This window comes from Dermacentor variabilis, chromosome 10 (genome assembly GCF_050947875.1).
Source record: "Dermacentor variabilis isolate Ectoservices chromosome 10, ASM5094787v1, whole genome shotgun sequence".
NCBI classification, from domain to species: Eukaryota; Metazoa; Arthropoda; class Arachnida; order Ixodida; family Ixodidae; genus Dermacentor; species Dermacentor variabilis.
The window spans coordinates 51764924-51792473 of record NC_134577.1 but is presented as its reverse complement, the minus strand read 5'-3'; the positions used below and the strand labels follow the sequence as shown (position 1 = coordinate 51792473).

The window sequence follows — 27550 nt, the reverse complement described above, 5'->3', positions numbered from 1 at the left end:
GAACACTACAGTTAATATGGATGAGCTATAACATTCCCCTAAATTCCGACAGATATTTGTTCTTAAACGTATAGTTGTTCTTAAAATGCACCTTTATAATTATCCTCGTGAAGATGAAGTCGTTATCCGTGTTATTATTTGTCAAATCCATTTTGTCTTTATTTATCGATTATTTTACTCAACGCGTAACGATAGTAGATTGAGATAATAAATTCGGAAACAAGATAATATGCGAGGGGGAGTACCAAGCACGCATTATGTCATGTGAGTTTATTGCGAATAAATAGAGAATTTTAGTGGCACAGCGACACTGAGACAAACAACTCTATCAGATTCAAAATATAACAGTGATACTTCTTCAAAGAGGACAAAACTAAAGAACATAGAACGACAACTCGCCCGATCCTCGACGTTACTAACCTTATCAGAGTTACATGAAGGGAGATTCCGCCATCATCATAATAGAATGTCAAGACTGTTCTCAGTAATTTACATTTCTTGACCTGACCTGGAGCACGACTTGGAGGCCCGTGGTTCCTTACGGATTAAAGTAATTTGAAAAGCCCAAAAATGCAGTGTGTAAGTCGTGATGAATGCACGTGTTGAGCGCACAGAATGTTGCAGGAGCAGACTACTGGCGAAAGGAGTGCCATCTGTAGTGAGGCATAGAAATAATTTGATATGTTCGCTACCCTTTCCGTCCATTAAAACATCGTCAGAGTCATTGAATGAAGTTTACTGTAAAGCGTGCATCACTGCAATAGCTTGTTTAGTGAGGAGAAGCCCACAGCCAGAAAACGAAGGATGTGCTCGATGCGTGATAAAAAGCATCATCTACACTCCATTTTCCCCTTGGAAAAAGACTGTCGGGGAAAAAGCAGTCAGGACCGATAAGTTGCAAACTGCTCAAATTCACTGCCATGAGCAATATCTAACGGACACAACATTTCTTAAGTCAGTCCTACGTAATATAGACTATGTATGTAACATAGAGGCCTGTGTGTTTTAAGCTTCTTTCACCTAAAATACCGTGTAGCGAGCCGCGCCGATAACAATAGTGAGTGTATGTCAACTTGTACAATACTCACTCACTCATTCGCTGGCTCACCCTCTCACTTGCATTCACTCACTCTCATCCATCCACACTCGCTCACTCCCACTCACTCATGATAGAGGAATCAGGTAGTGGTCAGAATTCGTCAGGGCAACGTTGCTCACTTAAAGGTGCTTCGATACACGGGATTCGTTACACAGTGGCAAATATTGCAGCAGAGATCACACGACTGAGTACGGGACGCCTATCGGCAGCCGGCGCCACTCTCTTCGGGTAAACATGGCCTGTCGCGCTGGCTTTCTTACGTAGCAGTGAATAATGTGGCGAAGACGCGTGGCTGACGGCAGGAACTTGAGGTCGCGATTCAATCAATCAATCAATCAATCAATCAATCAATCAATCAATCAATCAATCAATCAATCAATCAATCAATCAATCAATCAATCAATCAATCAATCAATCAATCAATCAAAGCAATAAACCACGGTAAATCAACTGGTAACCTGCAGCACTCCTGATATTGTACCATTGAAACGTGACCTAGGAATATAAAAGTGAAGCTTTCGTTGCAAACCCTTCCATACTTTTCTGACAGTGGCTGCTGGCTGGCTCGATGCTGCTGCTGTTGTCATGTCGAATAGCTCGCATGAAGGGCAACACTACCATCTTTAATACGCTTATAGGTTTCCAGCCTGCTGGCCTTGTTTTCTACGGAACTACTGAGTGACAAAATAAATACCTAAATATGCTCATTGCAACAAATACACGCCACCAAGAGCCCAATTTCTTCATATAAACAAACCGTTCTGGCCTCTCTATGCCTACTCTTCTAACCATTGGGCCATAATATTACGTGCACTTCTGCTATGACAACGCCAACTGCCTTCTAATGTTAATCGCATTAAAAATAATAAGACGAAGAAAGCACTTTCCGCCGAGAAGAGCACTCATAAGGTGCTTGCTGAGATGCACGCTGTGTTCGTAGTTCACGAAGTTCAGAGCCGACAAAGCGTCCAAGAGGGCGAGCTAGGTTAGGCGAATGTCTAACACGGGCTCGTCGGTGGGATCGATGCAAAGTGCAACGTTCTAATTGTGGATCAGTTCAATATAACGTGTGCTTCAAACACGACGACGTTACTTGAACGAAGTCAAGGGAAGAACGAGGATGTGTTCCCAGGTATCAAAGCCCTTTTGCGCCGAGCAGAACACTCTCGTTGCGGCGTTACGTTGAAAAAATGCGCTCGCTCGACCCTTGCTGGGAAAGCCAGAAATCGACCCCCCCGGAAAAGAGCCTCCGAAGAAGCCCGGCTTTCTCGAACATTTAGGGCGGCCGTTGATTAACCTGGCGATGAGAGCTCACCTTACACAAAGTACCTCCACAAACGGCGTGGTGCAGCTTCGAAAAAAAATGTTTAAAAGGAGAGAAATGCACGTGGCAGTGAACGCGTGCGGAACGGAAGCCAGTGAACTGGCCAGAAAAGATACAATCTCGCTGCAGTGCAAGAATGAGGGAGCCAGAACATCCCAATACGTAACGGCAGACAAGCGCAAAACAAAAGATAAAAGGCAGACGACAAAGACGGCGAAACAAAAATAATGATTCACGCTCTGTTTCCGCGCGTCTTAAATTGGTGCTGACAGCCCGGGAAGGCGAGCTCTGGCGCGCGAAAAAAACACACAATAATGGCAAAGATTTAAATAAGGATCACAACGCGCGCACGAGATTATAACGTACACTCTAGCGCACGGGTAGAGACGGTTAGAAAAAAAAAAGTTATCGTAATAACCAACCGTCCCTTTCCTCCTTCCACCCCCAGCGACAGCCTTCGCCTCTGTATCCTTAAACTTGGTCATCTCTCTTATCCAGCGTGTTGGAAGAGGGCGTCTTCTTCTGACTTACACAACAGACAAAGCACTGCCTCGGGGCCGTAAGACAAGCAAGGAGCCGCTGATAGTTTCGCATGGGTGAAGGGGGAGGAGGAGGGGGTGTATTGCTACACCAATATAATGGAGAAGGGAGTCGTGGTGCGTGTGAAGGAAGCAGGGAAGACTTGGGGAGTGGGGGAGGCGGAGGGTAGGATGGAGTGCGACTATCAGAAAAATCCCCCTTTTCATCTCATTATGCAAATGAGCAATCTCATTATATTAGAATCCGAGAGACGCTCAGACAGAGAGAAATGAATATAATTAAGCAATAATAGAATGACTGGCTCGGGGCGCATGACAGCGTAACACTGTTTCACCGAGACGCGTAGGATAGAGAGAGAGAGAGAGAGAGAGACTGAAGCTATGGATAGCGCAAGAAATATGGATAGCTAAGAGACAAGCAAAACGAAAAAAGAAATAAAATTGAGCGTAATGAATGGCAGGGCAATGAAAAAAGGCACGGTGAAGCCGATCGAACAAAGAGCAACCCGAGTACAGGATTCACGAGTTGTGCATAATGCACTCAGATCTCTGATAGCTCTTTCTTGCATTGCGTTTCCGATGTAAGAAAGAACAAGGAAACGAAAAAAAAGCTCCTGCATTCAACGACGCGGCAGCGAGAGGCGAGTTGAAATAAATTTTGGGGAAGGAGAAAGAAAAACGAATCGGAGTCGACACAGCCTACGTTGGGTGTCATATCTGTTTTCCATATCGGCGAATTGAGTGGCGTCGCTGCATACATCAGCTCGTAGGAGAACAATGTAACCCCTTTTGTTTCAGAAAGGCACCCAGGATTATGTGAATCGAATTGCGGCACGAAGATTCTTTCTACTTTGCCTCTGCTTTCTTGTTTTCAAGTCTTCCTGCGTCTTTTAAATTTTCCGAGAGAGCTTGTTTGACGTCCCGAAAGTCGAGATGAGTTCGTTGCTTGTTCCTCCTGTGCACAGTCGACGTAATCGCGGTGACACATGCCGCACGTTTCGACGTTGGTTGTCATTGCGACGCAGCGGGACATCTGCAGATATACGAAATTTCTAACCGAGCGTAGTGCAGTCGTTGAGTACGGTCGCTCGAGCAATTTTTTCGCACCGAGGAAGGCGGGAACAGCAGCAGCCGTTAGCGTATATAGCAATAGCACGACATCGTAAGTACGCCGCGCGTTGCTTTGCACACTCCACCGAGCTCAAATTTTTATGGCGTCCCATCGTCGCGATGTGCGGGGTTTTTTCTTGCCGCTCGCCAGTGCATGATGTGGTGCTCAGCACGACACTTTCATTTTCTGTTCTAATTTTTTGCATTCATAAAGTAAAGCAGTAGCAACTGTACTTTCAAATGATTCTTATTTTGTATCTTCTTTTAGCCGGTAGGGATGCCATTGAAACTGAGGTCTCACTGTGTCAAAGTGTCCATAGATACCCAAAAGGGTTGGTACATCATGAGTATGTCTATTCGAACCACATTTGTCAAACCCCTCTCCCCCCCACCCCCATAAAACAAAGAAAGGACTTTCGGCGGGGAGAAAGCGCAAACACCCACGTTTCAGTGTTTTAAAGGACAGTAAAAAGAAAATAACGTTCAACTGCATTTGTAAATTGTATTTCAAAAATGCAAAGAAAAAGCCACTCTTACCGTAATGGGAAGCTTTCTAAGTCAGGAAAGATCATGTCCAGGGATGTCGGACATTGCCCTTCCGGCTATTTGTCGAACTTCACCGCAGTGCACCAGTGTAACACAATGGGCAGCACCTTTAAGATACTGATGTTTGAGAAGGCCGCCCGAAGATCAGCGTCGAGAGGGTGCGCCCGTTTATTACCATGCGCATTTATGACTCTCAGACGTAAAGTTTATGCTGCGTCACAGCTCAATTTCGAGCAGAATTAAAACGATGTCACAATGCAGCAGGAAAGTTACGAATAAGTGCTGCAAATAGACATGTTATTAGGAGGGCGTACGATCTCGATGTCGCTAACTGAAAGTTGTCAAAATTCGGCCGCCTTCTGAAGTGTATATATATATATATATATATATATATATATATATATATATATATATATATATATATATATATATATATATATATATATATATGACCCATCGAGCTAGGCTGGCGCATTGCGGTGAAGTTTGACATACAGCCTTAGGCACAATGTCCAAAATTCCTGGGTATGCAAAAGCGAAAAGAAAGATTGCAGGCTGCCTTCTAAGTTCGCAAATCAGTGCTTTGTGGCGTCACGCATTTGAAGAGTCAGCAGCGGCATAGTTGCTCTTTTCATCGGTAAATATAATAAAACTTCCTTGTAGCCTTTTATTCTAATAGAAAGAAAGACTGAGTTTAGCGCGATTTTCGAGAATTTTACTAAGCCAAAGCGGGCGCAAGTACTAAATACGCCCTTTAAAATGCATGACGTCATATTGACGTCTACGGGCCCTGAGAATTCGGCGCGAAATTCGAAAAATTGACCGTCTACCTTTAGTTCTTTCTTTTTCTATTGCTAGGAGAACTTTTTAGCGAGATCTTAAGGAAAATTGAGTTAAGAAAGAATGCTTTATCTGTCTAAACTAAATAAGCATTTCTCTTCAGCGTCCGCTTAATACAAGTTGACTACCATATCGCTTGCTGTCGCCTGCGAGTCACCGCTGCCTACCAAACCAGCGAGGGGTCACGGCGACGCTTTCAATGCGACCCTTGAGATGTCTCCTTGTCACTGTTGTCCGTTGAAGCACTCTATATATTCGCTCCGACAGACGCCTTTTAGTCATCAGACAGACAGACAGACAGACAGACAGACAGACAGACAGACAGACAGACAGACAGACAGACAGACAGACAGACAGACAGACAGACAGACAGACAGACAGACAGACAGACAGACAGACAGACAGACAGACAGACAGACAGACAGACAGACAGACAGACAGACAGACAGACAGACAGACAGACAGACAGACAGACAGACAGACAGACAGACAGACAGACAGACAGACAGACAGACAGACAGACAGACAGACAGACAGACAGACAGACAGACAGACAGACAGACAGACAGACAGACAGACAGACAGACAGACAGACAGACAGACAGACAGACAGACAGACAGACAGACAGACAGACAGACAGACAGACAGACAGACAGACAGACAGACAGACAGACAGACAGACAGACAGACAGACAGACAGACAGACAGACAGACAGACAGACAGACAGACAGACAGACAGACAGACAGACAGACAGACAGACAGACAGACAGACAGACAGACAGACAGACAGACAGACAGACAGACAGACAGACAGACAGACAGACAGACAGACAGACAGACAGACAGACAGACAGACAGACAGACAGACAGACAGACAGACAGACAGACAGACAGACAGACAGACAGACAGACAGACAGACAGACAGACAGACAGACAGACAGACAGACAGACAGACAGACAGACAGACAGACAGACAGACAGACAGACAGACAGACAGACAGACAGACAGACAGACAGACAGACAGACAGACAGACAGACAGACAGACAGACAGACAGACAGACAGACAGACAGACAGACAGACAGACAGACAGACAGACAGACAGACAGACAGACAGACAGACAGACAGACAGACAGACAGACAGACAGACAGACAGACAGACAGACAGACAGACAGACAGACAGACAGACAGACAGACAGACAGACAGACAGACAGACAGACAGACAGACAGACAGACAGACAGACAGACAGACAGACAGACAGACAGACAGACAGACAGACAGACAGACAGACAGACAGACAGACAGACAGACAGACAGACAGACAGACAGACAGACAGACAGACAGACAGACAGACAGACAGACAGACAGACAGACAGACAGACAGACAGACAGACAGACAGACAGACAGACAGACAGACAGACAGACAGACAGACAGACAGACAGACAGACAGACAGACAGACAGACAGACGCAGATTTTATGCTGACCCTGCAGCACGTGAGGTTCTTTTCTGAGCATTGTGAAATTTCGCAATATTGTCGCATTCGCCATCTCATTTCCGTTTACCTCACAAGGATGATACAATTTTATTTATTGCATTTATCACTCATGTAATCCTGAGTTTTCTTTAATGTATTTCCACTCCAATTATTTGTATTTCCTGCTGGGACTGGATATTCTTCAGGATTTATATAGTAAAATAAAAGAATATAACCTCACGCTTGAACAAACACTTGTATCGGAGGAAAATTCAGAGTCGCTTTTCCAAGCTCTTATACCTGAGAAACTCTATAGCCATGCCTTTATCACATAGAGGGGCATAAATTTCTTTCGTTAGCTTAAACTTATAGTGAACAAGAAAATATGTATCTATACGACTCGCATCCCAAAGAAGAAAACACATCAAGTTTGTTGCACGATAAAGAGGATCATTAACAGCCCAGATGAGGCTGATAATAGTTTTATATCCGTAACAATAGAAAAAAGTAATCAAAGGCTCCTAGAGAAGCAACACTCACCACTGTATTTCCGTAGTGGCCTGTTGCGACATTGTTTCCTTAAAACTGATTTTCGGCACACTTTTATCTGGCGGGTTTACGATACGCGCCGTTTAGGCACAGATAAAAAAAATAGGGGGACTAAACTATAAGGGCACTTCAGAAGATGTATGGGACGATGAAAAATTATTCCTCGAAAGAAGAAAGATTAGCAAAAGTCCAATTTCAGGGAGAGAACACCTCGTCAAGCAAGTACATTTGCGGCTTGTACTGCTTTTATCGTTAGTTGTACTGAAAAAGACCCCGGAAACAAAATGAAGGAGCAAATAAGACACGACAAAAGAAGATTAATTTTACGCAATTGTGCTAGGAAGTAAAGGTTGACGGGCAGGAAGCTACGCCATCTCTCAGAATCTTTTTCCTCCCGCTGATTTGAAGGCTCCTGCCTTTGGAGTGAGACGAAGTTTCACTTTGGAGTGAAACTTCGAATAACAGATTCAAAGCGCAATATAAAATACGATTTAGAAAGAAAACTTGAAAAGAAAATTGATCAATATGAAAAGAAAGAGCTATAACTGAAGAAAAGCTGTGGCACACTCAGTTGCTTTCTTTTTTTTTTTCTTCGAAGAACCTCATCGTGAAAGAAAAAACAAGGACACTCAGATTAAAAAAAAAAAGCTTAATTCGCACAAAGTGTGCCTTGACCAACCGCGAGCTTCAGAACCAAGCGTATACGTAGCACATGGACTGAAATGAGCGCGTCAGGATGTAGACAACGAGATTTGAGAGATGGGGTCATTACAAATTTAAATGCACTCGAGACAGACGAAAAGTAGAGGAGAAAGAAAGTGAACCAGGAACAAGAAATAAAAAAACATACCCGTGGCAAATTCTGTTCGCATTGCGCGATAGAGCAATCGTAGGAGCGACTGATGAAGAAACTACATAACTGTTGTGTACGCCATCTCTATATTATCATCGTTATTACTTTAACAACTGTAAATTTCTAATTCTTCACTCCATTGTCCATTTTCGGGACCACTGTCCCCCCTGTCTCGCGTCTTTCTTTTTGTACTGCACTTTGTGTCGTACGAACAGCGTATTGGCGTTTCTTAATGTCGTCGTCTGCCAGATCCCTTGTCCGTCTGTCTCGACGTCTGTCTGTCTGTCTGTACGTCTTTGCGAGACAGACGATGTCGTTTGCAGAAAAAATGTCAAAACGCGATGCTGAGAGAAAAGGTATTCCCATAAAAATGTTCTGAGATTGATAAATCAGCCGTATTAAGTAGTTTTCATTCAATGCGGCTGCCGTCGCTCCAGCCTCTGTGTCACCAATCGTTTTCACAAGATGGAAACTGGCTTGCGTCCCACTCAAGTGGGCTGAGCTTGAATTACGTCGCGCCACTACGAAAAAAAAGGACAGCTATATCACATATGTGTGTAAGATGTCGCGGCTACAGTTACTATGCATATATTGTTTTCATATAAAATATATATAACATGTAATGTTACGTATTATTCCACAGTTAAACTTTCACACTTTCACATGGTGCCATACACAACGCCATCCGTATTTACGCAAGGTTTCGTTTTTATCGAACCCTTAGTTGTCTTGCTACGCAGGTCGATGCCTTTTTTCTTTTCGTGCACAAACTTCTTTTTCTTTTCTTTCTTTGAGGGAACGTCTTTTTTTTTTGCATACTTGTAAATGGTTCTCTCATAATTGACAGCTTCGATGTGAAGCTTACACCCTTCTAAGCGGTCTGCGTAACCTGTAACTGGATATATGATAGGAACAGGCTTAGCAATTTGGTTTTCTGCACATCAAATATTAACAGCCTGAACAACATACGTGTAGCAGGAAAACACAGATAAGGAAGTGAGGGGCCAACACCGCCAAATTTGAGAAGCGTAAGATTGAAATGACTGAGAAAAAATGAAAAAAAGAAATAAAGAAAAGATGAGATAACACTCAACCCGACGACAATGGACCTCTGCGCGACGTCTACGCAGAATACTAATTTATTTAGAAAACTCATAAAAATATTCGCCTACGCTTCCCTTTACATTTCTTTTTGTCTAGTTACACGTCACTTCAGTAATGCAGCAATGTCTTCATAAATCTTCGCTTCCAGTTTATCTCTGCAGCTACGAGAACAGATGGTTGCGTATCTCTCTCTCTCTTCTTTTTTAACCTCTGCGAATTTTCAGCAAGGTAGGTCGGGGCGAAAAAATTAATCCTGTGTTAAGGAAAAAAATTGAAAGCTGCTTCAAAAAATGAAGGACGCTTAAGCTTCGCTTTTAAGAGTGGAACGCGATAGCATCCAAAGATCCCTGACTGCTCTTCATGCTTCCGGCAACTGCAGCTTATGTAACCGTAATGATTACCGGAAAACCCTGGCGGCAAACGCGATGTACGAAGGCGAGCTTTCTGGTACAAACGCGGACTTTTGCGTCGGCCGATCTCGGAGGTAGTGCACAGCCACACACACAAAAAAAAAATATTACATCATTTTCAGGTCTTCGTTATTGTTTCGCACTTTTAATATTCAAGTCTGAGAATATTTAACATAAAATACATGCGATGTAGTTGTTTTCTTTCGTGACATTTGTTTGTGCCCTGTCATTCTCAAATTTTCGGGAAATAATCTTGTCAAGAATTTAAAAGAGTCAACGAGGAACCTTAGTGATAGAATGGTGAGGCAATAAAAGCCGCTTATACCGTATGTGATACATCTTACCGTTATCATTTAAAAGGAATGTATACAATCAGTGCATTTTACCGGTGATGGCATATGGGGCAGAGACTTGGAGACTGACAAAGAAGCTTGAGAACAAGTTAAGGACCGCCTAAAGAGCGACGGAACGAAGAATGCTAGGCATAACTTTAAGAGACAGAAAGAGAGCGGTTTGGATCTGAGAGCAAACGGGTATAACGACATTCTAATCGATGTGAAAAGAAAAAGATGGCGCTGGACAGGTCATGTAATGCGTAGGGTAGATAACCGTTGGTCATTAGGGTGACAGAATTGGTACCAAGAGAAGGGAAGCGCAGTAGAGGACGACAGAAGACTACGTGGTGCGTCGAAATTAGGAAATTTGCAGGTGCTAGTTGGAATCGGCTGGCGCAGGACAGTGGTGATTGGAGATCGCGGGGAGAGGCCTTGGTCCTGCAGTGAACATAAAAGTTGATGATGATGATGATGATGATCATCATCATCATCATCATGAAATGTATATGGCAATTTTCGCTCACGGACAACTCCGCTGACGCTGACGCCGGATTTTCTGCGACACAGGGCCCTTAGCACTGTCGCGTTAAAATACATGCGCAAATTACCGTTCTTTACATGATAAAGATTGCGATAGCTTGCCATCGCATGGCACACTGGATGTCCTAAGGTGCGGAACGTTTATTGGTACCTGTATACAAAAGTACCGTATTTAATAACGGGCGTTTAAGTGTCTCTCCGGTTTTCTCTAAAGTGAAAGGACGTTAGAGGTCGGCGCTCCGTGAGTGCCTTACTTCACATGCGTGTCCGCTTTCTGGTGCCGAAACAGTTGCTGTCATCATTGTAAATTCTTGTGCGATACACCACGATTACGTTCTCTTGTCTTTCTCAAAAAGAGAGGCTGTCTGGCCGTGAAACGAGTTCACGATTAGTGTTCTGGAGAGATAAATTAAGATAAACCATGAATTACAAAGGAATGTATCGAGCTCAACGCAGAAGAGTCTCTGTAATTCTGCTTTTTACTGTGTAAAATGTGCTTAGACCGTGGAATAACCAAGAAGCGCCAACTAGAGCTCTGAAAGCTTTAATAAGTTTCTAAACTGACAGTGACGTTGTTACTGACGGCCGGATAACTATTTCACTTTCTGTCTTTTCTACATTCACGTTCAATTATTTGTCCATTTTCTTGTTCATTTATTCATAAATAAATATACTTGAGTGCGTATAAGTTGTACGTGCTCGCCATTTATGTATTGTCGTGAAAGCGTCAAAGGACCCTTTCAGCAAGAAAGGCCGGCGGCGACTGTAGCAGCGAAACATCCCATTGGCCGCGACGGTACCTGACGAGCGCGTTCACATTGGCTGCGACGCCATGGCATGAGCGTGCCTCGCGTGCTTGTGACGCTGGCTCGCGCTTGCTGGCTCGGGCTTTCACGGAACAGTGTGGACGAAAGGGTACACCTGCTGCCGCGGTATTGCGTGAGGGGAGAGGGCATCGCCACGTCGCCACGTCACCCTTCCCGTGCTCTCCGCGGGTTCCTCGACCGCGTAAGCTCTTGACTGCGTTCTAACTGCGCTTCGACAAGGCCAAATCAAAACGCGCCAAGCGTCTCAACGCGCTCGCTTGCTGGCGAGGAGTACGTAATTCGAAGGACTGCTCAGCGGCATTCAATTTATTTATTTATTTATATATTTATTTATTTATTTATTTATTCATTTATTTAAGTACTCTCAAGGCCGTGATGCGTGACAGATAGAGTGGTAGCGTTAACAACAATAGAAAAATTTATAAGAGCTGACAGACTTTATAGCAAAATTTCTTCAGTTGCAGATTTGATGCATGCAAGTGCTTCGACAGAAACGACGGAGATAGGCAGGTGATTTCAGTCGATGCTGGTTCTTGGAACAAAGGATTCGTAATAACGTTTAGCACGGCAACTCGGCACCCTATTTTGTGACGATGGTCAACGCGCGATGATACGTAATGCGGGTCGCTGAACAGAAGTTGTTTCAGGTTTTCATAGGAATAAGTTTTGTTTCAATACGTATAGTCGGGCTTGGTGGCGTCACGTAGAAAGGTTAAGAAGTTCTAAAATTTTTTTCATCTGCGGAACACTGGAATGGCGGGAGTAACTAGAGAAAATGAAGCGTGCAGAACGATTCTGAAGTGATTCCAGGGAAGTGATTAGTGATATGGGTGGGGGATCCCGAACAGACGAGGCATATTCTACCTTGGGTTGGTCTAGGGTCTTGCATAGCAGCAATTTGTAGGATACTGGGGCTTTGGAAATGTTATGACGAAGGAAGCCAATCATGTGACTGAACATTAATGCTTTCGCATTCGCGACTCTAATGAAGGGCTTACGTGTGCTCTGATTTTCTATTGTGCCGATGTGCACAGATTTCTGATTGAATCATTCTTTGTTTCAGTGTTTCCTTGAATGGCTTCTTTTCCTTGCCTGAATACCTATCTACACATCATAACAAATGTTTTATTTAGCACATTCCTCATAGATTCAAGCGCGCAGCGGTTAACCCCTCGTCATTGCGTCAATGATGTGCGTATTTTTTTATTCGCTGATTCCTTTATGCCCGTTCGGTATACCCACTATAAGATCAAATGTTTAACGAAGCATCGATCACTACAGTCACAAGCATTTTCCTCCATCGTCAAATAAATCGAATTAGCTCAAATCAAGCCCTCCAGTTTTGCGTTCCAAAACTACAAGCTCGGCGCATGCAATCACACTGTCGTAGTGCGCTCCGAAAAAAAACTTAGCCACTTATTTTTATTAAACGTAATGAGAAGAACCCGCAGCGGTAGCTAACTGGCTGTGGCGTTTAAAATACCCAAATCGGTGCATAGCGTGGGGCACGGACACTATGCAAGTGTTTTCCCCGCAGAATAAGTTACACAGGTTCAACGCACCGGTTGGGACCTATGTGAAGGGAGGCTTCCGTGAAGTGGTTAATTAAAGGTTATGAAGGCTGTTCCGCTTCTTGAGGCACGTTTTACAACTAAGTAATTAGGTGTCTACACCTTAAGACGGTTAGACGCGGGCGCTCTCCCACTGCACGACCCGCGGGACTAACACCACTGTGGATTACACTGACTCCGCGATCCGCCCACTTTTCATTGCATCTAAGGGACAAAAGGCAATATATATAGTCGATTCGTTATAGGCGTGTTGTCCCGCGTGTGCTAGCCGTTCGGCAGGTCAGCAGCTGTAATAACGACGCTCAGCAAATTCCTGGAGTATTCGCAGAAAATTGAAAAAAAAAGATATTCGCTTGAAAAGCGCTTCCGTATCCGAGTGGTTGAGCCTCTGGCGTAAACGGTCCCATACTCCAGCTCGTGCGCCGGCAACGGCTTCGATATGGCTCAGCGTGGACGGGCCTTTTCAACCCCTTCCTCTCGCCGGGAACATCCAAACAGTGCAAACGCGACGCTAGTCGGCGTCGCCGTGCACGCGAGTGGCCTCTCTATAGTTGGTGACCAGCAGCATCTGCCCCGCCGGAGGTTTGGGGATGGATGGGGGAGAAGGGCACAAACGCTAAACGCGGCAGCCTGCGTTCTTTCCGGAGGACTCCGTGGCGGCGAAGGAGCGCGCGTTATTAATGTTTGGACAATCGCCGCAGAATAAACGCACTCGTTATGTCTTTTTTTATTTGTATTTCTTTCTTTTTTTTTCTCCTCCCCTTGCTTGCACACTGTCGAGAAAAACACGGGCGAGAGAAGTATGTAAGAACGATGCAAGAAATATTGCGCGTCTAAGTGAAGGGAAGAGAACTGTTATAGGGAGCAGGCTTGGGGAAACGGAGGCAGAGGGGAAACCGTGACGATCACCGCAAAGCGAGTAAGAGAGAAAGAGCGCCGTGGAGAAGAAGGGAGTCTGCGAGACTCGAGGGGTAGATAGCAAAGTCCCGGCTAGAAGCGAAGGAGGGTACGTCGCAGCGGCAAGGTTGGTCCTGGGGAGACTCTGGTTATGAAAAGGAAGCGGCGAACGAGCCGGGAGGGTGCAGCGGCAGCTTGGCGATTAACGCTTTCGCGGCGAGCAGCGCATCGCCTTCAGAAGTGGAAGCAGCGCGTCGCGATGGCGGCGAATATGAAGCTTCTCGGGAAACGCGAAAGCAGCAGCGCTTTCTCCCCTTCTCTCATTTTTTTTCCTGCGGTGAGGCGTTGCTCGCATCCTCATACACGCAGGCGGATCGCTCAATATATCTAGGGCTTTGCGGCGAAGTGCTTCAATGGGAAGCGTTCTTTGCTATCTCCTCGGGTTTTCTGAAGCAGTCGTGGTCTTTGGATCCACCTGTTGCGATTCGCAGTGACGTCGTAACCCGACTACTCCTATATACACGAGACGGCGTGTAGCACAGCGTTGAACATTCTACGACAGAGGGGGTACTGCATTCTTCGCCACTTATCGAGCGCTATTCAGTCGGTCGGTGGGTAGGTAGGCTCTTATGGCGTACGATGGTTGGCTTCGAAACACAGAAATGAACTGTTTCGGGCAAGCCTACTATTCACGCCGTTATGGCTACGGTTCAGGAGCCCTGCCGCCATATACAATGTCGCGGGTGTCCGATCTCGGAGGCAGCAGTCTAGTCGGTGGCGAGACGCGGATACGATTGTTCGAATAGACTTCCTTTTACCTTAAACCGGTTCAGGTCGTGAAAAACATTCGGAGATTTTTCGCTATCCGGTTTCCCTCATATCTTAACCATAGATTTGGGATGTTACAGCTTGATTCGTCTCTGGCGTCGTTGTTATAACTCCTTTTGCGTCGATGTATTCCTCCAATATCAAGCTCTTCTCGCTTACCTAGTTTCTACCATGATGGGAGGAAGCCGCAGGAAGTTCTACTTAAGATATCAGTTTCCGCTATTGCTTAGCCACTAAGCCTAAATTTAATAATATTTGGGGTTTTACGTGCCAAAACCACTTTCTGATTATGAGGCACGCCGTAGTGGGGGACTCCGGAAATTTTGTCCACCTGGGGTTCTTTAACGTGCACGTAAATCTAAGCACACGGGTGTTTTCGCATTTCGCCCCCATCGAAATGCGGCCGCCGTGGCCGGGATTCGATCCCGCGACCTCGTGCTCAGCAGCCCAACACCATAGCCACTGAGCAACCACGGCGGGTAAGCCTAAATTTATTGATTCGTTGACGCTCTTTTGATGCTTAGGCATCAAAGGGCTCATTGAGGGAAAATTCCGGCGACGGTACCAGCGAAACGGCGCCTAAATTCCCATTGGCTGCTATGCCAGGTCACGTGCGTGCCTCGACGGAACAGAGCAGGTGAGAGGGACACCTGCTGCCACGCTGAAACGGCAGGTGTGGCGTTAGGGGAGAGGGAATCATCGCGACGCCACGTCACCCTCCCAAGCCTGTGTTGTCCACGCGTTCATTGGGCGCCCAAGCTCTCACTTGCGTGCTACCTTCGCCTAAATTCGAAACAAAAACGTTGGTGGTAGTGAGTTTCGAACCTACGAATCCTCGGTTAGATGCCGAGCGTCTTACCGTCTGGGCCAAGCCAGCACCTTCTAGATAGCAGGCCTGTTTACTCTGCCTTATGACATAATGATACCTGGACCGAAATTTACATTGCCAAGCCTGGCGTGACGAAAGCGGTGACGTCAAAATCTTGTCACTTCTTGCTCAGGAACGTCCCCATTAGGTTCTATAGCAGTCGGGCGAGGCAGCTTTGCGTCACGGATCGAAGTTCACCGGCGTTGTGCGATCTAGGAGGCATTGGCCAAGCGTCTGAAGGCACTCGCTTACCCGCGAGGAGTTCATAACTTGAAGGACCGCTCAGTTCAATTGGACATAATTGCATTCGAATTCACAACTCGTAAGTGCTTACGTGCCCTCGCGATCCTTAACTTAAAATACGTGATTAAAAAATTTACACATGATGACATACGTTACAGCAGAAAGTTCCAGCGTCCAGATTTTTTTTTAAATATTGGCAGGACCACCTTCTATAAAAACAAGGATAAAGGGAATAGAAAAAAATAATTGGAGATGAAGCTCTTATCAAACCACCTACTTACTTAAGAAGCCTATAACAAACAAAGAGATTCGGTATAACGAATGTAACTCGGTGCGCACAATAATGGTAACAATATTCAGCACATAAAAATGCAGAGATGTGAACAAGCACGCAAACATTATCATGAAAGAAAAAAAACGAAATATGCATTCCCAACATGTATTACCTACAAAACAAATAGTAGTTGCACAAAATTATCGAGAGGGCGCAGTCAGGATATGACATATCTATTTACAGAATGCAAAGAAGACACCTGCTCTCCATGTTAATTATATAATGCACACACACTCGATGTATAGCTCCAGTGCTGTGATTATTAACAAAGAAGCTCCACAAAGTCCTCTATTGCGCCTCTTACTCAGTACCGCTGCTTCGTTTTTCAAGCGTCTCAGTTCTTTGCTCGGCTGAGCTTCTCCGTCTCCATTCCAGTTTCTTAACCTAATTAGAATCCTTCCCAGGTTTTCTTAACGTCATTCGTCGCGTTATTTTATTTGTGGAGTTCAGTTATTATCCAAAGAAGCAAAACGTAGCGCTTTTGATCAAGAAACTAAGCTGACCATTGTTTTTTATCATTGTGCTTGTTCTTAAAGCAATTACGAGTCGTGAAGTGATATGTGCGAACCATTGTCTCTGTGCGTTTACGCGCTTCTCTCCTGTATTTCTGGCGATGTTCTGCGCGAGCAGATCTTAACCTAACCTAAGCTAACAACGTTGACACAGGCAAAAATCGCGTTCCTAGAGGTACCCATACTGGCACGCACAGTTCATGTCAATACCATAATGACATGGAAAACATTGCAAACTCAACCTGACCACGAGAACGCTCGAAGTAGCCGGTAGAGTTGTTATACCTTCCGTGTGAACACCTTGCCGCTCAGTCTCGGCATACATTTTGAAGTATAAACTTCTGTTTGCCTAAGCCCTTCTTGAGAAGCCACAGAAACTGGTGATTTGACACAGTATTTAGCTCCGTCGGGGTTTTCTTGTTTGTTTATTTGATTGTTTTATCGGCGACATGTATACAAAGCTATAAAGTCACAAGATAATAAAACTACATAACAGGGTACTTCGCGCTGTTCGCGGCAATAAAGAAGACTGATTAGAGGGAGTTTTGTTTACAACAGTGTGACGACGTTTGACAGGCATTGAGCTTGTGTTTTGCGACAAGCACGTCACATTAAGGCAACACGTGATCAGAAAGAGAGCGAACCGAGGGGCTCGATTTTCGTTAGACGAAACCATACGAGGCCCAACAGACAAGTGAAACTTTTCTTTAATTGGAATACAGCAATAACGAGGCAAGCGGAAATAAAAGCGGACAAAAATACAACTTCCCGCCGGTGGGAGGCACATGCGGTGCACACTTATATCGCTATTGTGCCGTCCTAAACGCTCTGCTGTAGGTTCAGAAATGAATGAGCAACGCGCTCAAATTCAAGGCTAAGTATGTTAGACTGAGTAATGCCCAGTAAAAACAATTTACAGCCGCCGACTGCCCGTCCTGTCATGGGATTGGCGCTGCCGTATGACAATTAACGGCGCCGACCAATCAGCCAGAGACGATCGGCAGGCACGTATAAACACTGTCGCACAAAGCAAGGAAAGTGACACAATTATCTTCCGCCTTATTCGCAGTCCTCGCGCGCCCATGGAGTAGGCAACCAAAACAGACCGGCAGAATTCGCCCCCCGAACCGACACATGCACACTCTTCGCGATCAACGACATCCGGCTCGCGAAGCGATGAATCACAACTCCAAACCACAACCCACAAGAGCAAAAAATAATAAGGAGAGAGAGAGAGAGAGAGCGATCGCGTGCTTAACACTGCGACGGCGACGACGTTCGGCTTTACCTCCGGCGCACTCAACCGAACCGAACGAACCAACGAACGACACCACGGCGGACGAGCCGCTCGGGAAGCTCTCCGAGAGCTCCTCTTCAAGAGAGAGAGAGAGAGAGAGAGAGAGAAAGAGGGATACCGAGAGTGCTAAAGCAATCGCCGCGTCGACAAGCTCCATTTCTGCCCGATCCACACACCACTGCCCGGCGCCTCCCAGCCCGCGCTCTGCTGGTCTCGGATCGCGTGACTCGCCGACGAATAGTATCAAACGTCCGTTTCGACGAACGACGACACGGCATTATGACGCGCGGCCGATGAAGTGCCCGCGCGTATTACAGTTCGGCCGAGAGCAAACCGCTCCATCTCTCCGTCTCTCTTCCCGGCCACCTCAACCATCGATTTCGGATCGCGCGTGCGAGAAACAAAGAAAGAGGAAGGTGAACGAGAAAAAAGAAATGAAACGACAAATATGAAGAAAGGGAAAGAAGAGGGCAGTAGTTGTAAAAAAAATTTCTGCAAAATAAAGTGAGAGGAAAAATGTAAGATGGACGGGGGAAGCGTCGAGCTTGGCGGCGTCAATTATTTAAGCCGCACTATCTAGCACACGCGGGCCCGCCGTACGACTGCGCGTCTTCGCAGCGCCGCTCTAGCAGCGCGTTTGATGTCGGGTTGTTGCGGATGGGAGTGCCACGGCAGCGATCACTTCGCGTGGCCCACCGCAGCCGGCGCAGGAGACCCCGGTTTACCGTAAAACGGGAGCGCGAAGGAGCGCTGCTGGCCCGCGAAAGCAGAGCCCGGCGATGGTGTACATAATTGATTTCCATCAAGGTATATACTCGTATATATACACACGTCGTCTACCTGCTTTATAGGTTCCGTTGTGTTTCTTTTTCCTCTTCTGTCTCTTTTTTTTTCTCTCTTTTGTTTTACGGCTTTCGTCTCCTTACTTATTTTACGTCGCTGTGGCGCATTACGAGGTCGGCGTGAAAGCGAAGAAAGCGGCGGTTGACCCAGACAGGTATAACGCGGTGTTTTCGTACACCCCTCAGATGAAAAAGAAAAAAAGGAGTAAAATAACATTACGTACCATGGCTGTCTCCTTTTCTTCTTTGTATGGTCACCTCTCTTCCGCAGCTAAAATAATGTGACAAAACAAACGCTTTATAAATGTGGGCCGTGGAACAGTAGTATAACAACAGAATCTCTCTAATATTAATGTTTTCCACGAAACTGCAACGGAATAGCCGAGAAAGCGTATTAAGCAAACTTGCTGGACCCGCTCTTGTCCTTACTGTGGTGAGGCTTTAGCTACGCTATAACCGGAAAAAAAAGAACACGTTATCAAGGAACGTGTGAGTGAGACTTGCATTTCGACGAAGACGTTATGTATTATTAAATATGTTAAGCAGAATGCCTGCGAAGATCAACGGTTTTCGCTGACATCCCATTTCGCGTGCCGTGTGATGGATTGCAACCTTCAAAACTTTCATTGATTCGGGACAAGTTATTGCCGAGTTGGTGCGTCCACCGTCATAGCCACTCTGATTGACGCATCGCTATACTCGAGCAAAGACGGTCATTAAGAATGCGCACACTCGGTGAGAAATATTGCGCGTACAATTCGCGACAGTTGATCTTTTGAACACTTGGCGAGAAACTGTCAGATAGCGTGAGAGGCGCCACAGGCGGGGATAATGTCAAACTCGACTGGCAGGATGAACTAGCCCGTTCCAGCGTCGGCACGTGTCACATATTCTAATTAGGAAGGAGAAAGCCTTTATAACTAGAGTTCCTGAAATTGACAGGTCTCTGCTACCTCTGCTAGGCTCGTCGCGCAGCTATCCCATTTTCCCCCTCTTTTTGTTCCTTTATTACATTCCCCCTGTGCAGGGTAGCAAACCGGCAGATGGGCGCCTGCGTAACCACCTTGCCTTTCCTTTCTTCTGTCTCTCCCCAACTTCACCACCACCTTTACCAACATCACCATATTTACCCCCACAGTGTCCCCCCAGAAATCGAACTTTTGTAACCGAAGTGTTCTTGCTTCACATTTCCAGCCCATTATTAGACATAGAAAGATCGTGCAAGCAGCGCAAAGCCACATTGAAACACAGCATTTCAAAAAGCTGTCCGCAGGAAAGAGTTCGAACCTATCTGCCCCGGTCTATCCACATATACGACGAGAACGCTTGGAATTTACGACCGCGCAGGTGAATACGACCGCGCTGAAGCTCATGGAAGCTAGAATGCCTGAGTGCCAAAACGGTACCGTACGGCGCTTATTCGCATCAGTCCTGAGCGCGGGACATTTTCCCCATATCGCTGTCGTCAAACTCGGCGTACCCGGTCTAATTCTCGGGAGTCCGTTTTCGGACCGTCATCTGGGGCCCTCCTGCCTCAACAATTGGCATTTATAGCATTGTGGGCGGTGCTTAACAGGGGTTGACATTGGGAAGACGAGAAAAGTGGGCGCATTACGGAATCGAGAAGCCTGAAGAAAGAAATTGCATTGGTCAGTATTAGCAAGAAGAAAAAGGGAAAGAGGAGGTGTGGGATATGACAGAGAGCATAAAAAAATAGACGCACTATGGCAGGCGTGCACTGGTTTGGAAGTTATGGTGCAATCTACTGCGGTCACCAATGCGCAAGAGAAAGTAGTGCCAAGTTTCAGAAAACGCTTGTACAGCGCATGCTCAACGTTTCAGGCACATTTCACTCCGCGCAGAAACATTACGGTGCTGTAAAACACGCTTTGCACTGTCGTCTGCTATCCGTTCTCCTCTGCCGCCGTTGGCAACAAACGCGAAGTCTCACGGATGCCTGCATGTCACGTAGAAGCGCATTCCACCTGTCACGTGAGCTCCGCCGATTGGCTGTCGCTAGCCCCCTACCTTCGTAAACGCTGCACGCTTTTAGTGAGACTGTGTTTTAGAGATGCTAACGCCGCCTAGCGACAACGGCAAAGAGGGAGCGAAAAGAGGACGAAGCCCCGAGCGGCAGGAAAGTCGCCGCACATTTTACGATGAGTCGTAAAGCCCTTAACCGTTTTCTCCCCACCCAACCTTTCTTTCTTTTTCCACGCTGCAATGGTATTTCCCTCGCCGAAACCCTATCGCCTCTTCAAGGCGCAAATTAGAGATAAAAAGAATGTAGTGAGGGGAGGAGAAGGGAGAAAGACGGCGAGGGATATCGCGCTCCTCCATTTTCATTTCATCAGAGCGCCCTGCATGCACCCTCGCATAATGCTCGCCCGTTGGCTCGCCGCTCTGTCCACACCCCTTTCCTCCGGTCGGCTTCCACCCCCCCGGACACCTCCGAACCATTTCATTCCTTCTCATTTAGTCTCAAATGTCTCTCCTACGTGCGCCATCGCACGCATGCCAACACCACTCCTCCTCCCTATTGCCCCTTTCTTTCTTTCTTTCTTTCTCTTTCTTTCTTTCTTTCTTTCTTTTCGTCAGCTCTCACGACTCGTGCAGCGTGGGTGTCCTTGTGGAGACGACGTGGAGACTGCGACTGGCACGCATTTATTTTTTCACGAGTTTCTCTCTTCTTTTCTGTTTTTTCTTACCCTAGTCTTTACGTCTCTTTTCCCCGCGTTAGCGCTGTGGACACGTCCCTGGATGGTATCACTGTGATGGGTTCCATGCCTGTCGCCGGTTTCCATCGAAAGCATGTGCGAGGCGCAGTTAATTCGTGTGCGCCTGCGTGAACGTGTTAATGTGCATCGACAGTCAAGTCGAACGTCAATTCGTGACTGCAACTGCGCCTATATCGAGGTTCCAGATTTCGATCCGTTCATGCGCAGAAATAGAAGCTTTAGAATCACTCGTAAATCGGAAAGAACGAATAACAGCCACAGGCGAAAATATTACTTTTGCCAAACCTGGTTCAAGCTCGTGAGAACCGCGCACCCATCTTATCAGGTTGAATAAGAAAATCACAAGTGTCGGCCCGGCTAATGGTGTCGACTTAGCGGTTTCAACCATGTATGCATTACAAGCGAACTCGTTTGAGATGTCCTTTTGCGAGAGGCTGCCTTGGCGTGAGGAATTCCCCGAAAGGTACTTAATTCTGGAGAAAACTACGAAATATAAACAGGATCTGCGAAAGGGCGAACGACATCACTGAAATCGACAACAGCTTGAAAAATACGCCATGAAGTTAGGTGAAAGCGACGCCTCTGCCGCTTTTGCTGCGACCTGTTGTGCCAATTAATGCCTGCTTCTGCATCGATTCGAATACTCGTGGCTCACGTCACTTCTCTGTCGCTTAATCTGTGCAGCAAGTTTGCGTGACTTCTCTTAATGGTAAATTTAGCTGCATATGTCTGGGTCGAGTTAGGGCATAAGACGATTTTGGTGATGTGGACGCACACACTACCACCCCGGTATTTGACATACTTTCATGCAAAAGTCGCCAGAGGGAACTGTGGCGCGAGTTGTCTACGGGAGCTGCCAGTAATATGGCGGCTCAGCCATCACGGGAACGAGAGGCAGTGCATCGATTTGCTTAAAACTTCGTCCTTCCGGCTTCGAAGGGGCTTTGAGACTATGCAAACTGATCATATTCTACAAAACATTGTCTCTTCGGCTGTCCTATAATAGTCGCTGTAGACGGAAAAGTAGACGGCTAAGCGGACAGTGGCCATCTTAAGTCACGCCCCTGTTCTGACGGAGCCGTCAAGAAAGACAGCATCGAGGTCAGGCAATTTCGCTGTCCAAACAAGATGGCGGTTTGGAACTCTGGTTGGGAACTTTGGTTGGGTTGGGAAGATGAAGCTTGGGAACTCGACAGAAAGGACGCCTGCGCACAAGAAAACGTAGCCACGTTTTCCTATGCGCCTAATGTAAGCTTCGCTGTGTTTTCGCCCACGCAAAGCGTTAAAATGGAGAGATACGTTTGCGCCGTTTCTTTAAAGCTTATTTGTTGCCGACGCGAGGTGGCCGCACGTCAGAATAACGCCTTCTACGCGGTTTCAGACGCGTTCTATTACTCAGCCTCGAAGCTATCTTATTATCTGTCTACGTAGACTGTCTCTTCTGGTGGCCAAAATTAAGACACACCCATACATGCCAGAATTAGCCATGACTAGGCATGCCCGCAATCACTAATTGCCTTAATATATGTACATATAAAACGATGATTGTCTAGAAGTTTGGAAAGATAAAGCGAAGAAAATATGCAGTTTTACCGTGTCGGGTATTCTGGTAAACGCAAGTGGAGCAGACCGGATAAGCGGGAGCACTGACATGAGTGGCCTGCACGGTGCAGCCACCTGATAGCGCAGAGCTCAACCAAACACAAAGCTAATATAAGCGCTGGGCGGCCGTTGTAAGGCGCTATCAGCGCTCTGGCGAACAGCGCCGCGAACGGCAGCAGTAAGAGGACTGGCATGTGGTGCAGACGACGGGGAGAAGACGGACACGGTGCTTCCAGTCATTTTGAGTGGCGGCTTTTAAGGCGTGACGATCGGGAAAACGAATTTTCGTGCGCCTGTCTTTGAAAAACGTCGCCACTTGTACGGAGCAGGCCACATTCATGACGTCAGGAAGTATACAAAGCTGAAAACAAGTGCACATTGCGATGCAAACGCAACCCGCACACCAAGCTACCCGCGGTAAGCTAAGGGGTGCAACTTCAGCAGTTATCTCGCAGATGTTTTGCTGTGAACGTTAACATAGTCACGTGTTTAATGATATAGAGCGGTGAAGCAGCACAAAAATCACGAACAAAGGGAGACTTAAGTCTCCCTTTCCTTTTCTGCGTTGCTTCGCCAATCGTGCATGGGTCGGTACATTACCGTCCTCTGTGCATTTTCTTTATGTAATTATGGGACTTTACGTGCCGAACCCACTTTCTGATTACGAGGCACACCGTAGTGGAATACTCCGGAAATTTCGACCACGGGGGCTCTTTAACGTGCACCTATAATGTTCAGCGACAGTCCCTGGCATCTGTTCTAGCGCACCTTGACACTAGACCATTGTCCCTCGACACGATTTTCACATGCCGCCAACAGAAGACATCGCAGGTGAAGGCGACGAAGGGACTACTTCGGTTTTTGAAAGAGACGGGATTGGACAAGCGGCTGTGACAGTGATATCACGTACCATGCCAGATTGATGGACTCCAACGGACGATGTGTGTGTGCTGTGCTATGTGCTCTCCCTCCCTCTCCCCATTCCCCATCTTTCATCTCCCCCATCCCTCTCCCATGTGTAGGGTAGCAAACCGGTTAAGCTGACCTGGTTAACCTCCCTGCATTTCCTTCCTTCCTTCCTTCCTTCCTTCCTTCCTTCCTGCCCAAGTCTAAGTACACGGGCGTTTTCCCATTTTGCCCCCATCGAAATGCGGCCGCAGTGGCCGGGATTCGATCCCGCGACCTCGTGCTCAACAGCCCAACACACACTTTTTTTGCGATGCGTTGGTGATTCTAATGCCTTACAAACCAGTCTAGTCTTCACTCTAGGCCTATTTCATGCAGCTTGGCCCGACGAGAACCGCTCGTGGCGGCCGATGTTGGCCGGTTTGGACAGCGAGGGAGTACAGACCGCTGACTTGGTGCGTCGTTGTCGATGCAGAACGCACAGAGTCGTTTACCACTCGATAATATTGCTGGGAAGCACAAGAAACAGAAATATATTTTAACAGAAAAAGAAATCCGTTGAGACGACAACAAAATGACGACTACAAATAAGCGGTTTTGCCTTCGGTGCCCGGTATCCGGAGCCTCAATGGCCTCACGGGCTTCAATCATGTTTTAGTAACCGTTAGTGCACCCAAAAAAGCAACGTCTTTGTTCGGATTTGCTTCCACGTGGTATTGGGTGGCAACGCAAAACATGAAAAATGATGGAGCATAATCAAGAAACATAGCTGGCGGCTGCGTCTGCTGCACCCGGCCAAGTCATCACATGCCGTTACCTTGACGGCATAGACGGATGAGGGTGTCATTGGTCCAAGCTCATCCCGGCCCCGGTGCCTGTTGCTGCAACCAAGTGCATTCTACTTTGCTGCTGGCGTAAATTTGCGGCAGTGGTGTAATCGTGTTGCCACCGAAAAGTAGGGGGCGTACATAGGAGGCATACGTAGGAGGTACACAGCTACGCGTCGGTGCCGTGATGTCACGAGGGTGAAAAAGATATTCGGCGTTTATCGAGGGAAGAACGGCGGGGACAGAAGAGTGTGCGTGTGCAGAGTAAAAATTTCGCACCTTTTGGGCCGCGGTATGGCCCAAAAGTCGGGCCGGGGTCCGGCCCGCGTCAGGGAATACCAAATATAATCAAACAATATGAAGCGAACATATATATATATATATATATATATATATATATATATATATATATATATATATATATATATATATAAACTGTGGTGAAGAGGAACGCCCGGTGCTGCAACCACATCGCCAGTCATCCGGGAGGCGCGAGCTCTAGATACGCTGCCTGCTGCTCTCTTGCACTATGTATGCATATAATCTCTTCCCTTTGGTTTACATATCATTATAAACCAACAACTACCTCCTGTGTGGCAGACAACGTTCGCCTTTGCAACGTCCTCAGCGGGTGCAGAGACTCGGCTTGGCATTTTCACCGATCGCTCTAGATTTTCCATCTGCCCACTCTCTGCCTCATTTTCGCTCTCTATCTATACCTCCGTCTCCCTGGCACAAACTGAAGCGACACGGCCGGGGAAATTAGGCAAGGTCGAGCCGGGATCCGCTATTTTTTTATTTTATTTTTTTAAACGAGCCTTGATGAGCTTCTCTGCATTGCGCAACCCCTCCCCTTGTTGCCTGGTTCCAACGGGCTCAAGGTTTCAAGCGCGGGACTTCCTCGGAAGCCTCAGTGAGGCAGACAGGCCGGCTTAGAGATTGCAAATGTGGACCGCCCGACTGGGCTTTACTGTACAGCTCGGCTTCACTCGATTTTTACGAAGCTGTACTGCTTCAGTTCCTTTGCACCGGATGGACCGAGAAGGGAAGAAAAAGGAAAAAAAGAAAAGAAGCTAGGAATAGACCGGCGCGCTGGAAGTTTTCTGCTTTAAGAAAAAGAAAATCTAAAGAAACATGCCTTACCCTCATTCCGAATTCAATTTCCTCAGTGCAAAAGGAGTGCGAGTGTTTTTTTTCTTTTGTTTCAGCTGCAAGACATTGTTTCTATAGTTGTTCGAAAATTGCCCGCGCATGCGCGCAAGCAGCAGGAGAAAGTCTATACAAGGCACGCGTCCCTCTATACATCGCATCGTGCGAAAGTGTACCAACTTGTAGAAGTGATCGAAGTGCCATCGACGGTGAAGTCGAGCAAAATTTTGTTAATCCGCTTGGTTTTACCGATCTGACAAAAGAAGTGTAAAATGAGGCAGTTGTTTCCCATGCCGTCAGGCTGACGCGTTCAGCCAGCAAAGGCAGTTCGTCATTGATAGTGAAAAGAAGCACAGAGAGAGATAGGCGGGATAAGCGAAAGGAAGAGAGGTTATCCACGCTGAGGGTAGCAGGCTACCTTGCGCTGAAGAAGCGAAAAAGGGCATTGAAATTTGAGAATGAGAGAACTGTATGCTCGCGCATATAGAGGCAATGTAGCGTTCATCTTTTTATGTGTTCGTCACAAGTGGTCGTATAAACAGGGAGGAAAATTTCTTAATACGCCAGGAAGCGGAGGAAACAAGCCAATAACAAGTTTCCCGAGAGCTGTTTGAGAACAAAAAAAGAAAAATAGAGACAAACGAAAAAGAAACAACACACACCGAAAACGTTTCTTCTTTCTTCGTTTGAATTCGTCTATTCAAAACGTAAAACAAGGGGTCAATATTTTATCAAATTTCCTTTGCTTCCGATTGTGTCCATTTCTTACGGTATTCCATGCCGTATGGCTCTTTCCCGCGGTGGCCGCGAGTTGTGACATTGCGCGAGCCATCGACAAAGGACAAAATGAGAAAAAAGAAAAGAATCATCGCAAAATATAGGACCAGCACGGCGCGACCGCCTAGACTAATATATTCCCACCATTTCATCGTGAAGAGTGACATATTCTGAGAACAATCAGAAACGTACCGAAAAAATAGGCAATGTAAAACAAAAGACTCCGAGGAAGATATCGAGACGAAGTCATACGCTTGCCATAACCATGACATTCTTATGTTTCAACAGCGTTTCGTAGACACCTTGATTAGGTCTACTGCAGGGGAGACGCCTCTTTCGGAAGTCTTCAATTTTGCCCGTCCCGAGTCACGCGATCCCAACCTACGACTGCAAGCTCGGTTCCGCGTCGGTCGATCCAGCTGACGCCGAGAATCGACGGCGCAAGCACGCTATCCAGTCTTCAACACCGCCCCGACACGACTCGCAAATGAAGACATAAAACAGAAAAAGAAAAAAAAAACGCCAGCTGCGAACGTCACAGAATCACGGAAATCATCAGGATATCAGGAACAGCTCGCAATCAAAACCACCCAGGC

The 27550-nt window shown here is 46.5% G+C and overlaps 1 protein-coding gene and 1 long non-coding RNA gene across 4 annotated transcripts in view; one reads left to right on the top strand and one right to left on the bottom strand.

Moving 5' to 3' along the window:
- LOC142559529 (uncharacterized) overlaps positions 1–27550 on the top strand; it is a 197545-nt gene that overhangs the window by 27528 nt on the left and 142467 nt on the right. The gene's annotated exons all lie outside the window — the stretch shown is intronic.
- The window catches only part of LOC142559530 (uncharacterized), a 174980-nt gene continuing 166607 nt past the window's right edge, over positions 19178–27550 (bottom strand). Inside the window, exon 3 of the long non-coding RNA XR_012823146.1 lies at positions 19178–19226. This is a non-coding gene — a long non-coding RNA (uncharacterized LOC142559530). The remainder of the gene's footprint in view (positions 19227–27550) is intronic.